Genomic DNA, 12,132 nt, shown 5'->3' on the forward strand with positions numbered 1-12,132 from the left:
TGACAATATCTTTAACTTCTTCACCACAGGCACCACAACTCTCACATGAACAGAGGCTTATAGCTGCTTTGGTTCCCCTTTCTCTAACTGACTTAAATAAACAAGGCAGCATAGATAAAATAGCCTGAGCTGGGAACTGTGAAACTTAAATTCTAGATTTTTCATCCCAACAAGCCCTATGACTTTAGGAAAGTCCATCTCTCTGGATTTCATCTTCTATATTCAATCCCATTTATCCTATAATTATTAGCACCTTCCATATGTAAGATCCTCTGCTAGGACCTGGGGATGGGAATGAGAAGAAAGGAATGAGAGAAAATTATCTGACATGCAGTAGTGACAAGCACGGGTTCTAAATTAGAATGGTGGCGTTCAAATTCCAGTTTCACCACCTATTAAATTTGTGGCATTGGGCAATTTATTTAATCTGCTGGGCTCTGTGCTTGTTTCCTCATCTGTAAAATGGGGCTAAAAATAACATCTATCCCATTTAGTTTTTTGTGAGGCATAAGTGAAATAATGTAAAATGTCCAGCCCTTAAATCAGTGTCTGCCATTGTAGGCACTTCCCACCAAGTATATGCATGTTGAATGACAAAGTACTTAGCACGGAGTCTGCATAAAGGGTTTAAGAGACGTCAGTTATAGTTAGTTATATAGTTATTACTGTTGTAGTTGTGGGTTTTTTTTCCTGGTACAACCTTAAAAGGGGTCTCAATCCAATTGAGAGAATAGATGAGTATACAAATGACTGCCAAATGAATCGAATAAGAAGTGCAAAATGCTCTGGGGTTCAAAAAAGGGAGAGATGCAACTGCTTAGGAAAATAAAGAAAACTTCAGGGAATGAGAAGAATCTTAGATTAGGCGTCCAAGAGGATTAGGATTTTGACAAGTGGGTTTTTGAGTGAGGGCATTCTAGGTGAAGGAAACAGCATGAGTAACAACAAAGAAACAGAAAAATACAACCCACATTTGGAAGACAGCAAACAAGTTTGGATCCCTAGCTATACATGGGGATAATACCCTGTGTTTCACCTTTCTAGGTTACAGTACCCATAAAATGTGGTCAAGAATAGGAAAGTTGTGGCTGGGCGCAGTGGCTCACACCTGTAATCCCAGAACTTGGGGAGGCAGAGGCAGGTGGATCTTTTGAGTCCAGGAGTTCATGACCACCCTGGGCAACATGGCAAAACCCCATCTCTACAAAAAACTACAAAAATTAACTGGGCGTGGTGGTGCACACCTATAGTCCCAGCTACTTGGGAGGCTGAAATGGGAGAATTGTTTGAGCCTGGGAGGACAAGGCTGCAGCGAGCCAAGATTGTGCCACTGCATTCCAGCCTGGGCAAGGGAGCAAGCCCCTGCCTCAAAACAATAACAACAACAACAACAAAATAGGAAATTAGGGTGGTGCATGCCTGTAGTCCTAGTTGTTCAGGAGGCTGAGGTGAGAGGACTGCTTGAGCCCAGGAGTTAAAGTCCAGCCTGGACAATATAGTGGGACTGTCTCTATTTAAAAAAAAAAAAAAAAAAAGGCCACGCATGGTGGCTCACACCTGTCCCAGCACTGTGGGAGGCCGAGGCAGGTGGATCACTTGAGGTTAGGAGTTCGAGACCAGCTTGACCAAGACGGAGAAACCCGTCTCTACTAAAAATACAAAATTAGCCAGGCATGGTCGCACATGCCTGCAATCCCAGCTACCTGGGAGGCTGAGGCAGGAGAATTGCTTGAACTTGGGAGCGGAGGTTTCGGTGAGCCAAAATTGCGTCACTGCACTCCAGCCTGGGCAAGAAGAGTGAAACTCTGTCTCACACACACACACACACACACACACACACACAAAGAAAGAAAGAAAAAAGAAGAAGAAAAAAAGGCCAGGCACGGTGGCTCACACCTGTAATCTCAACACTTTGGGAGGCTGAGGTGGGTGGATCACCTGAGGTCAGGAGTTTGAGACCAATCTGGCCAACATGGTGAAACCCCGTCTCTACTAAAAATACGAAAATTACTCCAGTGTGATGGTAGGCGCCTGTAATCCCAGTTACTCGGGAGGCTGAGGCAGGAGAATCGCTTAAACCCAGGAGGCAGAGGGTGCAGTGGGCCAAATAATGCCACTGCCCTCCAGCCTGGGGGACAAAGTGAGACTCTGCCAACAACAACAACAACAAACAAACAAAAAAAAAGAGAGAGAAACCATTTTAGAGGCAAAAAGAGTACATAAAATAAACAAAGTGGGCCAGGCGCGGTGGCTTACGCCTATAATCCAAGCACTTTGGGAGGCCGAGGCGGGTGAATCATGAGGTCAGGAGATTGAGACCATCCTGGCTAATACGGTGAAACCCCATCTCTACTAAAAACACAAAATATTAGCTGGGTGTGATTGCGGGTGCCTGTAGTCCCAGCTACTCAGGAGGCTGAGGCAGGAGAATGGCACGAACCCCGGAGGCAGAGCTTGCAGTGAGCCGAGATTGTGCCACTGCGCTCCAGCCTGGGCCACAGAGCGAGACTCCGTCTCAAAAAAAAAGAAAAGAAACAAAGTGTTTTTAATTGTTGACACCTAATACTTCCTGCCCCTTAAACAAATCACATGCACTGTTTTCTAAATGACTAGCTGGTCTAACATTTAATGAGTCCATAATTCTCGATTTAGGGTTTTACTAGGACATGAAAAAAATATTTCAGCTGTACACAGAAGATGAAGAAAGGGCTATACACATGCAAATACTATATAATATCTTATAAATTCAGCTATTGGTATATGCTGGAAGATTTTGTACACATACAGGCATACATGTAATTTTTTTTTCTTTCTTTTTTTTTTCTTCTTTGAGACGGAGTCTCTCTCTGTCCCCCAGGCTGCAGTGCAGCGGTGCAATCTCGGCTCACTGCAGCCTCCACCTCCCGGATTCACGCCATTCTGCCTCAGACTCCCGAGTAGCTGGGACTACAGGCGCCCGCCACCACGCCCGGCTAATTTTTTGAATTTTTTAGTAGAGACGGGGTTTCATCGTGTTAGCCAGGTTAGTCTTGATCTCCTGACCTCATGATGAGCCTGCCTCGGCCTCCCAAAGTGCTGGGATTACAGGCGTGAGCCACCACACCCGGCTGGCACATATATAATTTTTAAAAATAAATAAGTACGGGCTGGGCGCGGTGGCTCACGCCTGTAATCCCAACACTTTGGGAGGCCGAGGCGGGCGGATCACGAGGTCAGCAGATGGAGACCATCCTGGCTAACACGGTGAAACCCTGTCTCTACTAAAAATACAAAAAATTAGCCGGGCGTGGTGGCGGGCGCCTGTAGTCCCAGCTACTCAAGAGGCTGAGGCAGGAGAATGGCGTGAATCCGGGAGGCGGAGCTTGCAGTGAGCCTGGCCGAGATGGCGCCACTGCACTCCAGTATGGGAGATACAGCAGACTCCGTCTCAAAAAAAATAAAAATAGAAATAAATAAATAAATAAATAAATAAGTATGATAACCAAAAAACAAGACCTCCCCAAACAACCATAATACTTCTTCTAGCCCCATCCTATCTATTTACTGGTTTTACTTTGAAGTCTAAGCAACCAGGCCTGCTCTTTCAACTCCCCAGTAGTCAGTTTTTTCATAAAGAAGGCAATGGGACTTTGGAGCACTAAACTGTCTGTTCTTGAAATTGAGTTAAGGAACTAAAAAAACGCATTGACTTTCTGGTTTGTGACACAGTTTAGCCACATCCTCAACCTCAAACCTCAAAAGAGTTTTTCTTTCCATTTTTTTTTTTTTTTTAGATGGAGTTTCGCTCTGTTGCCCAGGCTGGGGTGCAGTGGCACTATCTCAGCTCACTGCAACCTCCGCCTCCGGGGTTCAAGCAATTCTCCTGCTTCAGCCTCCTGAGTAGGTGGGACTACAGGTGCAAGCCACCATGCCCGGCTAATTTTTTGTATTTTTAGTACAGAGGGGGTTTCACCATGTTGGCCAGGCTGGTCTTGAACTCCTGATCTCAGGTGATCCACCCACTTCAGCCTCCCAAAGTGCTGGGGTTACAGGCGTGAGCCACCACGCCTGGCTCAAAAGAGTTTTTCAAAGATGGGGGAGAGGTCACATTCCAATCTAGGTCAAGACTTTTCCCTATAATAAACTGTTACCTGTGTACAATGAGGGTTTCTCTTGGATGCTATGGGAGAGTGGGCAGGGAGGTTTCTCAGCTTGCAGATCCTTTATTTCCAAGTGATCTACTGTCATATGGAGGCCAGCATATCCCCTCTGTCCTAAGCCTGGAGAACCAATTTATCTGTGCATGTAAAATTACTTAACCTGTCCTTTGCGGATCATGAAGAACACTCAGATAAGAGTGCTGGGTGCGGTAGCTCATGCTTGTAATCCCAGCACTCTGAGAGGCCAAGGCAGGCAGATCACCTGAGGTCAGGAGTTCAAGACCTGGCTGGCTAACATGTTGAAACCCCATTTCTACTAAAAATACAAAAAATTAGCTGTGAGTGGTGGCACGCATCTGTAATCCCAGCTACTTGGAAGGCTGAGGCAGAATAGCTTGAACCTGGGAGGCGGAGGTTGCAGTGAGCTGAGATCTCACCATTGCACTCCAGCTTGGGCAACAAGAGCAAAACTCTGTCTCAAAAAAAAAAAAAAAAAAAAAAAGAGTGACTTCAGGACCTGCCCCTCAATGAACCCAAGTACCTTACTCCCATTTCTTTTCCTTCACAACACTATCACCATTGTATACATAACACAATGCCTAAGGTGTAGTAATCACCGATTAAGTATTTGTTGGATAAATGAACTAACAAGATATGCACATCATTCATCAAAAAGTAAAAAAGGAAGGGCTTTGTAGGTAAACAATGGTAAGGGTGACTCTGGGGCTAAGAGTGCGTGTGTTTTATTTTTTTAAGCCCTCTTAATTTTTTGGTTACCTTGGAAAAACTGCTGTTTCTCAGCTTTCTCTTTTCTAAAATAGGGTGAGGAGATGATAATCTTCAAGTGCTAAATCACTTCTTGGTATGGCTGGTTCAGCTGGCATGGTTGGTTCAAGTGGCATGGTGCCAAAAAAAAACCCAAAAGGCATAGATTTGATTTCCTTAAGAACCCATCAAATTCACACTCCATTACCTACCTTATACACACTCAAACTGACAAGCTGTTGTGAAAATAGATGCTATTCTGAAAGGCAAGACCAGCTAAGGGCATGGGGTGGCTTGGTACAGTCTCTCTTTCATTACTAGAAAAACAACCAATCCAGCCATGTGCGGTGGTTCACACCTGTAATCCCAGGACTTTGGGAGGCCGAGGCGGCTGGATTACTTGAGGTAAGGAGTTTGAGGCCAGTCTGGCCAACGTGGTGAAACCCTGTCTCTACTAAAAACACAAAAAAACTAGCCGGATGTGGTGGTAGGCGCCTGTAATCCAAGCTACTCAGGAGGCTGAGGCAAGAGAATCACTTGAACCCAGGAGGTGGAGGTTGCAGTGGGCCGAGATTACGCCATTGCACTCCAGCCTGGGCGACAAGAGCAAAAAACTTCATCTCAAAAAAAAAAAAAAAAAAAGAAAAGAAAAACAACCAATCTAAGTTAGCTCATAAGCAGAACGCTTAAGAAAGGACAGCACATATATAGACAACACGAAAGAGCTCATGTTCTGAGGCTTGAGTATATAGTCAAAGGAAATTCTAGCTCTTTTCATTCACCTGAAAACCTAATAATGTGTCTGGAAAAGTCAACAGCTTTGGTTCCTTGCTTATCAAAAATGCAAAAGACCCCACAGAGTTTCCCATTTCAGAAATCTCATCACCTTCCCAGAAGGGATTCAGAGGGCATCCAATGGCACTTGGGGTATTGCGAACTCAATCATTCTTGAAATAAGGTTAAAATTCTCCTCTGCCAAGACTGGGGAAGGGTTTGAGGAGGCAAGTAGATGAAAACGGCAGTGGCTTCTCTTTTCTCCTTTTTACCAAGCTGTGGACACAAAGGGCCATGAGTAAACTAGAACATAACCATGCCAACCCGAACTTGGTCAGTGAGGAAGCACTCCAGTTTTTCCTGGAGGGAGGGCACCTACTGAGTTTTGAGGTCAGTAATCTTTAGTCTTCCCTTCCTCCCAGTGATAAAATTCCTGGGAGAAATGGGTTCCAACAATGGCTTGGGAAATTACCTTTCTGACAGAGTAGTCTAGAAATGAGTATTTGGGGACAGGGGAGGGAAGATATGTAAAAAGAATTATTATTTTTTTTGGTGGGGGGGGCAGGGTCTCACTCTGTCACCCAGGCTGGAGTACAGTGGCACAGCCATGGCTCACTGCAGCCTCAGCCTCCCACGCTCAAGTGATCCTCCACCTCAGCCTCCCAAGTAGCTGGAACTATAGGTATGTGCCACCATGCCCAGCTAATTTTTGTATTTTTGTAGAGATGGGGTCTCCCTATGTGCCCAGGCTGGTTTTGAATTCCTGGACTCAAGCAATCCTCCCATACTGGCCTCCCAAAGTGCTGCGATTACAGGCGTGAGTCACTACACCTGGCCATGAAAATTAAAATGACTTAAGCATCAACTTCCCCTCCTTTAACCACCTTTCCCACTATAGAACCTGTTTACCATTCATTTCTAATTTGGCAGCAATTCATAGAGTTAAAGAAAAGAGAAGAAATATAAGAAGAGCAAAAGTTAAATTTAGAAGTCCAGAGAACTACTGAGTTATGAAAAATTAGTGGGATGGGCCGGGCGTGGTGGCTCAAGCCTGTAATCCCAGCACTTTGGGAGGCCGAGACGGGTGGATCACGAGGTCAGGAGATCGAGACCATCCTGGCTAACACGGTGAAACCCCGTCTCTACTAAAAAAAAAATACAAAAAACTAGCCGGGCGAGGTGGCGGGCGCCTGTAGTCCCAGCTACTCGGGAGGCTGAGGCAGGAGAATGGCGTGAACCCGGGAGGCGGAGCTTGCAGTGAGCTGAGATCTGGCCACTGCACTCCAGCCTGGGCGACAGAGCGAGACTCTGTCTCAAAAAAAAAAAAAAAAAAAAAAAAAAGAAAAATTAGTGGGATGAACTAGGTCCCCTAGAAATTATAAAGTGGTATTCTACCTAATTCCTTACTCCTACCCTCAAATCAAAGGAGTAGTTCACATAAGGAGTGAACAGAGAAAACAAATAGGGATTTTCAAAAACAAAACTATCAAGCATGGGGAAAATAATGCACAGATTCCACAAAGTGTCAGAGGCAACTTTATTTGGCCTCTGACATAGTCTTTACCTTTTTTCAGCTCAGTTTCCAAAAGGATTAGGGCCCCCAGAGGAGCAGGCAATAATGGGAAAGTATTTTTAAATGAGTCCCCTGAACTGTCTCCTAGCTTCCAAGAAAACCTGACACATTTTCATCTAATGAGCTTTTCAGGCCTAATATACTACTCCCAGGGCTGTTCCATGAGGACATAGATCCTCTTATGTCTTCCTGAAGAAAAGGAACAGCAGCCTGTTCTACTTCTGCTCTTGCTGGTTTTTTTTTTTTTTTTTTTTTTTTTTTGACACAGGGTCTTGCTTTGTCATCCAGGCTGGAGTACAATGGCATGAATGCGGCTCACTGCAGACTTGACATCCCTGGCTCAAGCGATCCTCTCACCTCAGTTGGAGTAGCTGGGACCCTAGGCACATGCCTGGCTAATTTTTGTATTTTTGTAGAGACAGGGTTTCACCATGTTGCCCAGGCTGGTCTTGAACTCCTGGACTCAGGCGATCCATCTGCCTCGGCCTCCCAAAGTGCTGAGATTACAGGCGTAAGCCACCATGCCCAGCCTACTTCTGCTCTTTCTAACTGCATCTGCAAACTACACTGATAGGCTTCGTAGCAGAAAATTTTTTAAATGGCCAACATTTTTACATTAGCCTTTTATACCAGTGGGCGTATGTTTCAAGAGAAATGAAGACTACAGATTACTTCACAGAAGGAAATCAAATGCTTCTACAACCAAGAAAGAAATGCAAATCAATTCTTCATTTGAGAACAGTAAAAATGAAGATAAAAGTCAAACCCAATTTAATTGGATTCCTTTATCTTTCTGCTTACTTTTTTTTTTTTTTTTTTTTGACACAGAGTCTCTCTCTGTTGCCCAGGCTGGAGTGCAGTAGTGTGATCTCGGCTAACCATAACCTCTGCCTCTCGGGTTCAAGTGATTCTCCTGCCTCAGCCTCCCAGGACTACAAGCATGTGCCACCATGTCTGACTAATTTTTGTATTTTTAGTAGAGACTGGATTTCACTATGTTGGCCAGGTTGGTCTCGAACTCCTGACCTCATGATCTGCCCACGTTGGCCTCCCAAAGTGCTGGGATTACAGGTGTGAGCCAGTGCGCCTGGCCTTCTGATTACTTTTCTTTCTAAACAATTAGCAATTAGCAAAAATGGATGAATTGATTTGAATCCCATTTCTCCTGGGCCCCGGCAGAGATGCTTACACATAACCAGCCTTAAAGAATACCGGCAGTGGATACTATGGGTATGTGTAGATGGCCCTGAAACAGGTAGCAAAAGCAAAGACACAATCACTGGTCTTCAAATTATCGAGCCATTTGCTCCAGCCCAAAATTTCCAAGTTAATTCTAGACCCTTACCTAAAATATGAACATGTTTCAGAGTGTCTTATAAAAATTTTACACCCTAGGAGGCCTTTTATTACTACTCATTAACAATTGTTTGAATTTGGTGTATAGCTTGTTCTAAACAGGCCCTCATCTCACATCCACACCACCATAGTGCCGGCACCAGTTCTAGGGGAAGATGGAAAAAATAGTTTTGGGACATCAGGTGTGGGCAACTAACTGGAAACTCTGAAAGGCTCAAAGCTGTGTACTAATCTCCATTTTACTGAGACCATCCACTTTTCCCTTGACAGGGGTGATTCTGACATGCCATGTCCCTGTGACATGGGCAGTGACAGTGTTTGAAGTGTGGTGGAAAGGGGACTAGGCTAACAGCCAAGGAAGCTGGGTTCCTATCTTAGTTCTGCCACTCTGAGAGCTTGGCCAAGTCACACTATCCTTTTCTGGCCTGTTTCCTCATCAGTAAAATGCATGGCTCAGGCTAGAAAATCTTCAAGGACCTTGCCTAATATAATGATGATCCTAAATGAAGGAAAAAAGAAGTGAAAGAGTTCATTTAACTCTCTTTGCATCTAAAAAAAATTAAGGCTACATGACATTCTATCATTACATACTGCCAAATTAAATTTTTGTTTGTTTTTTGTTTTTTGAGACAGAGTCTCACTTTGTTGCCCAGGCTGGAGTGCAGTGGCACATCTCAGCTCACTGCACCATCCACTGTCCAGGTCCAAGCGATTCTCCTGCCTCGGCCTCTCAAGTAGCTAGGATTACAGGCGCCCGCCACCACGCCCCATGAATTTTTGTATTTTTAGTAAAGACAGGGTTTTGCTATGTTTGCCAAGCTGGTCTTGAACTCCTGACCTCAGGTGATTTGCCAGCCTGGGTCTCCCAAAGTGCTGAGATTACAGGCGTGAGCCACCACACCTAGTCAGCCAAATTAAATTTTTAAAGAGCCACAGATGCACTATCTGACTCGAAAGACAATATGACCTGTTAGTGCCAGGTAACTCAGGATTATTGACTACCTTTTTCAAGGCCCTTTCCATTCCACAGCTGTCATGTCTGCCAAAGGATAGAGTTTCCAGGTCCCTTGAAAATACCTGGGAAACTAAGCCATCTGGATATTCCTTAATCATGTATTCTCCACAAGCTACAAAGACCTACCACATAAAGTCCTTTACTTGCAATGGAGGTTTCCAATAATAGAATTAGTTATATTATCCATATTTTACTCAGCTCATGGCCACTTGTTGGCTTGCATCTGAAGCAAGAATCCAAGTGATAGAAAAGAGTTAACACGTCCAGTGGGGTTGAAATAATATACAAGTGGGAACATTAGCTCCCAAACTAAGCTGGGTCAGTGGTGGTGGGGCAATGGATTAACAGTAAAGAGGCAGGTCACGACAACTTCTCTCCTCCTGCCTAGAACGCCTTTTCCGACAGTTGCAGCATGCAAAAGGCAAGGCGCTTCAGGGATCAAACCTACTCGTAAAGGGGGACACTGAGGCCCAAAGAGAAAGTAACCTGCTCAGGGTGACGCAGCAAGGCCCCACCTCCGCCTCGATGCCAACGGCGATGACATCCAGGCGAGGGATTACGGAACCACCACAGCTTGGGCCCGCGGGAGGGGACGGGACGCCACGACCCGTGGGGCGGCAGCCGCCGCCACGGGTGTCTCTTCTGCCCGAGGAGCCTCCCACCCAGCCACACAGCACTGCAGCGCTGCCCTCCGCACGACAAAACTGCCCCGCAACCCTCCCGGACCGAGGGAGGGGCTCCAGGGCCTTCAGGACACCACTCCCACTATCAACCCAGAGGGTGAACTGCGGTGAGAACCGAAACCGGCCACATCTCTACCCTCCGTGGCCCCTTCTCAGGACTGCAAGTCTGAATGTGGGCACCCCGAGGGCCTAACTGCCCCTTTCCACTTGAGGCACTCACCAGGGACAGCAGCCAGCGGCGGGGCGACAGCAACAGGGCAGAGTGGGACGGGGGCGGGGCTAAGCACCCGAGGGAGAGCCCGTCCCGCCTGGCCCCGCCCACACGTCACAACGGTCAGCAAGCCCCGCCCCCGCGCGGCGCTTGCTGGGACTTGTAGTGCTCAGGCGACCGGGCCCCAGGAGTGGAACTCTGCCCTTGATAGCTCTCCTAAGTCCTGAGCAGTGATCTCACCCAAAGAAACCTACTTCATCCCCTGGAAGAAGCTGTTTACTTTTTTTTTTCTTTTATACCTTTATTTCTTTTTTCTTTTTCTGTCGTCCAGGCTGGAGTGCAGTGGTGCGAACACTGCTCACTGTAGCCCTGACCTCCCAGGCTCAGGTGATCCTCCCACTTCAGCCTCCTGAGTAGCTGGGACAACCATGGTACCCGTAGAGCTCCGCCAGCACGCCAGGCTAATTTTTGTATTTTTAGTAGAGATTGGGTTTTGCCATGTTGCCTAGGCTGGTCTTGAACTCCTGGGCTCAAGAGATCCAACCGCCTCGGCCTCCCAAAGTGTTGGGATTACAGACCTGAGTCATCGCGCCCAGGCTACACCTTTATGTCTTTCATCCCTGAACGAGAAAGCTTTATACATTTGAAGGGCCATTAAGAGGTCATCTTCATTTTTCTCCTGGCTCCACTTAACACTACTTCACTAAGAGTCTTTATTTTTTTTTTGCTTTATTTTTTTTTTGAGACAGGGTCTCACTCTGTTGCCCAGGCTGGAGTGCAGCGGGGCGATCTCGGCTGAGTGCAACCTCTGCCTCCCCTGAGTTCAAGCTATTTTCGTGCCTCAGCGTCCCCTGTAGCTGGGATTACAGGCGCCCGCCACCATGCCCGGCTCATTTTTTTGTATTTTTAGTAGAGAAGGGGTTTCACCATGTTGGCCAGGCTGACCTTGAACTCCGTCTCAAAAAAAAAGAAAAAAAGAGAATAAACTCATGGCCAGGCACAGTAGCTCACGCCTGTAATCCCAACACTTTGGGTGGCCGAGGTGGGAGATCTCTTGAGCCCAGAAGTTTCAGATCAGCCTGGACAAGATGGGGAGACCCTATCTCTACAAAAAATCAAAAAATTAGCCGGGCGTGGCGGTGCTCCCCTGTAGTCCCAGCTACTCAGGAGGCTGAAGTGGTAGGATCGCTTGAGCCCAGGAGGTGGAGGCTGCAGTAAGCAATGATCACACCACTGCACTCCAGTCTGGGAGACAGAGTGAGACCCTCCCCGCTCCCCAAATAAAGAATAAACTCAGTAAGAAAAGAATTCTGGGCCGGGCGCGGTGGCTCAAGCCTGTAATCCCAGCACTTTGGGAGGCCGAGACGGGCGGATCACGAGGTCAGGCGATCGAGACCATCCTGGCTAACACGGTGAAACCCCGTCTCTACTAAAAAGATACAAAAAACTAGCCGGGCGCGGTGGCGGGCGCCTGTAGTCCCAGCTACTCCGGAGGCTGAGGCAGGAGAATGGCGTGAACCCAGGAGGCGGAGCTTGCAGTGAGCCGAGATCGGGCCACTGCACTCCAGCCTGGGCGACAGAGCGAGACTCCGTCTCAAAAAAAAAAAAAAAAGAAA

General features: G+C 46.6%; 1 protein-coding gene across 4 annotated transcripts in view; it reads right to left on the bottom strand.

The window, feature by feature from the left end:
- CALCOCO2 (calcium binding and coiled-coil domain 2) overlaps positions 1–10,637 on the bottom strand; it is a 34,532-nt gene extending 23,895 nt beyond the window's left edge. For 2 of the 4 annotated variants that reach the window (XM_025361199.1, XM_025361197.1), the window contains exon 1: positions 10,526–10,637. The gene's annotated coding sequence lies outside the window, so the exon portion shown is untranslated. The remainder of the gene's footprint in view (positions 1–10,525) is intronic. The other 2 variants (XM_025361201.1, XM_025361200.1) reach the window with 1 other exon arrangement.
- Between the last annotated feature and the right edge of the window lie 1,495 nt (positions 10,638–12,132).

Source organism: Theropithecus gelada, chromosome 16, assembly GCF_003255815.1.
Source record: "Theropithecus gelada isolate Dixy chromosome 16, Tgel_1.0, whole genome shotgun sequence".
Classification (NCBI taxonomy): Eukaryota; Metazoa; Chordata; class Mammalia; order Primates; family Cercopithecidae; genus Theropithecus; species Theropithecus gelada.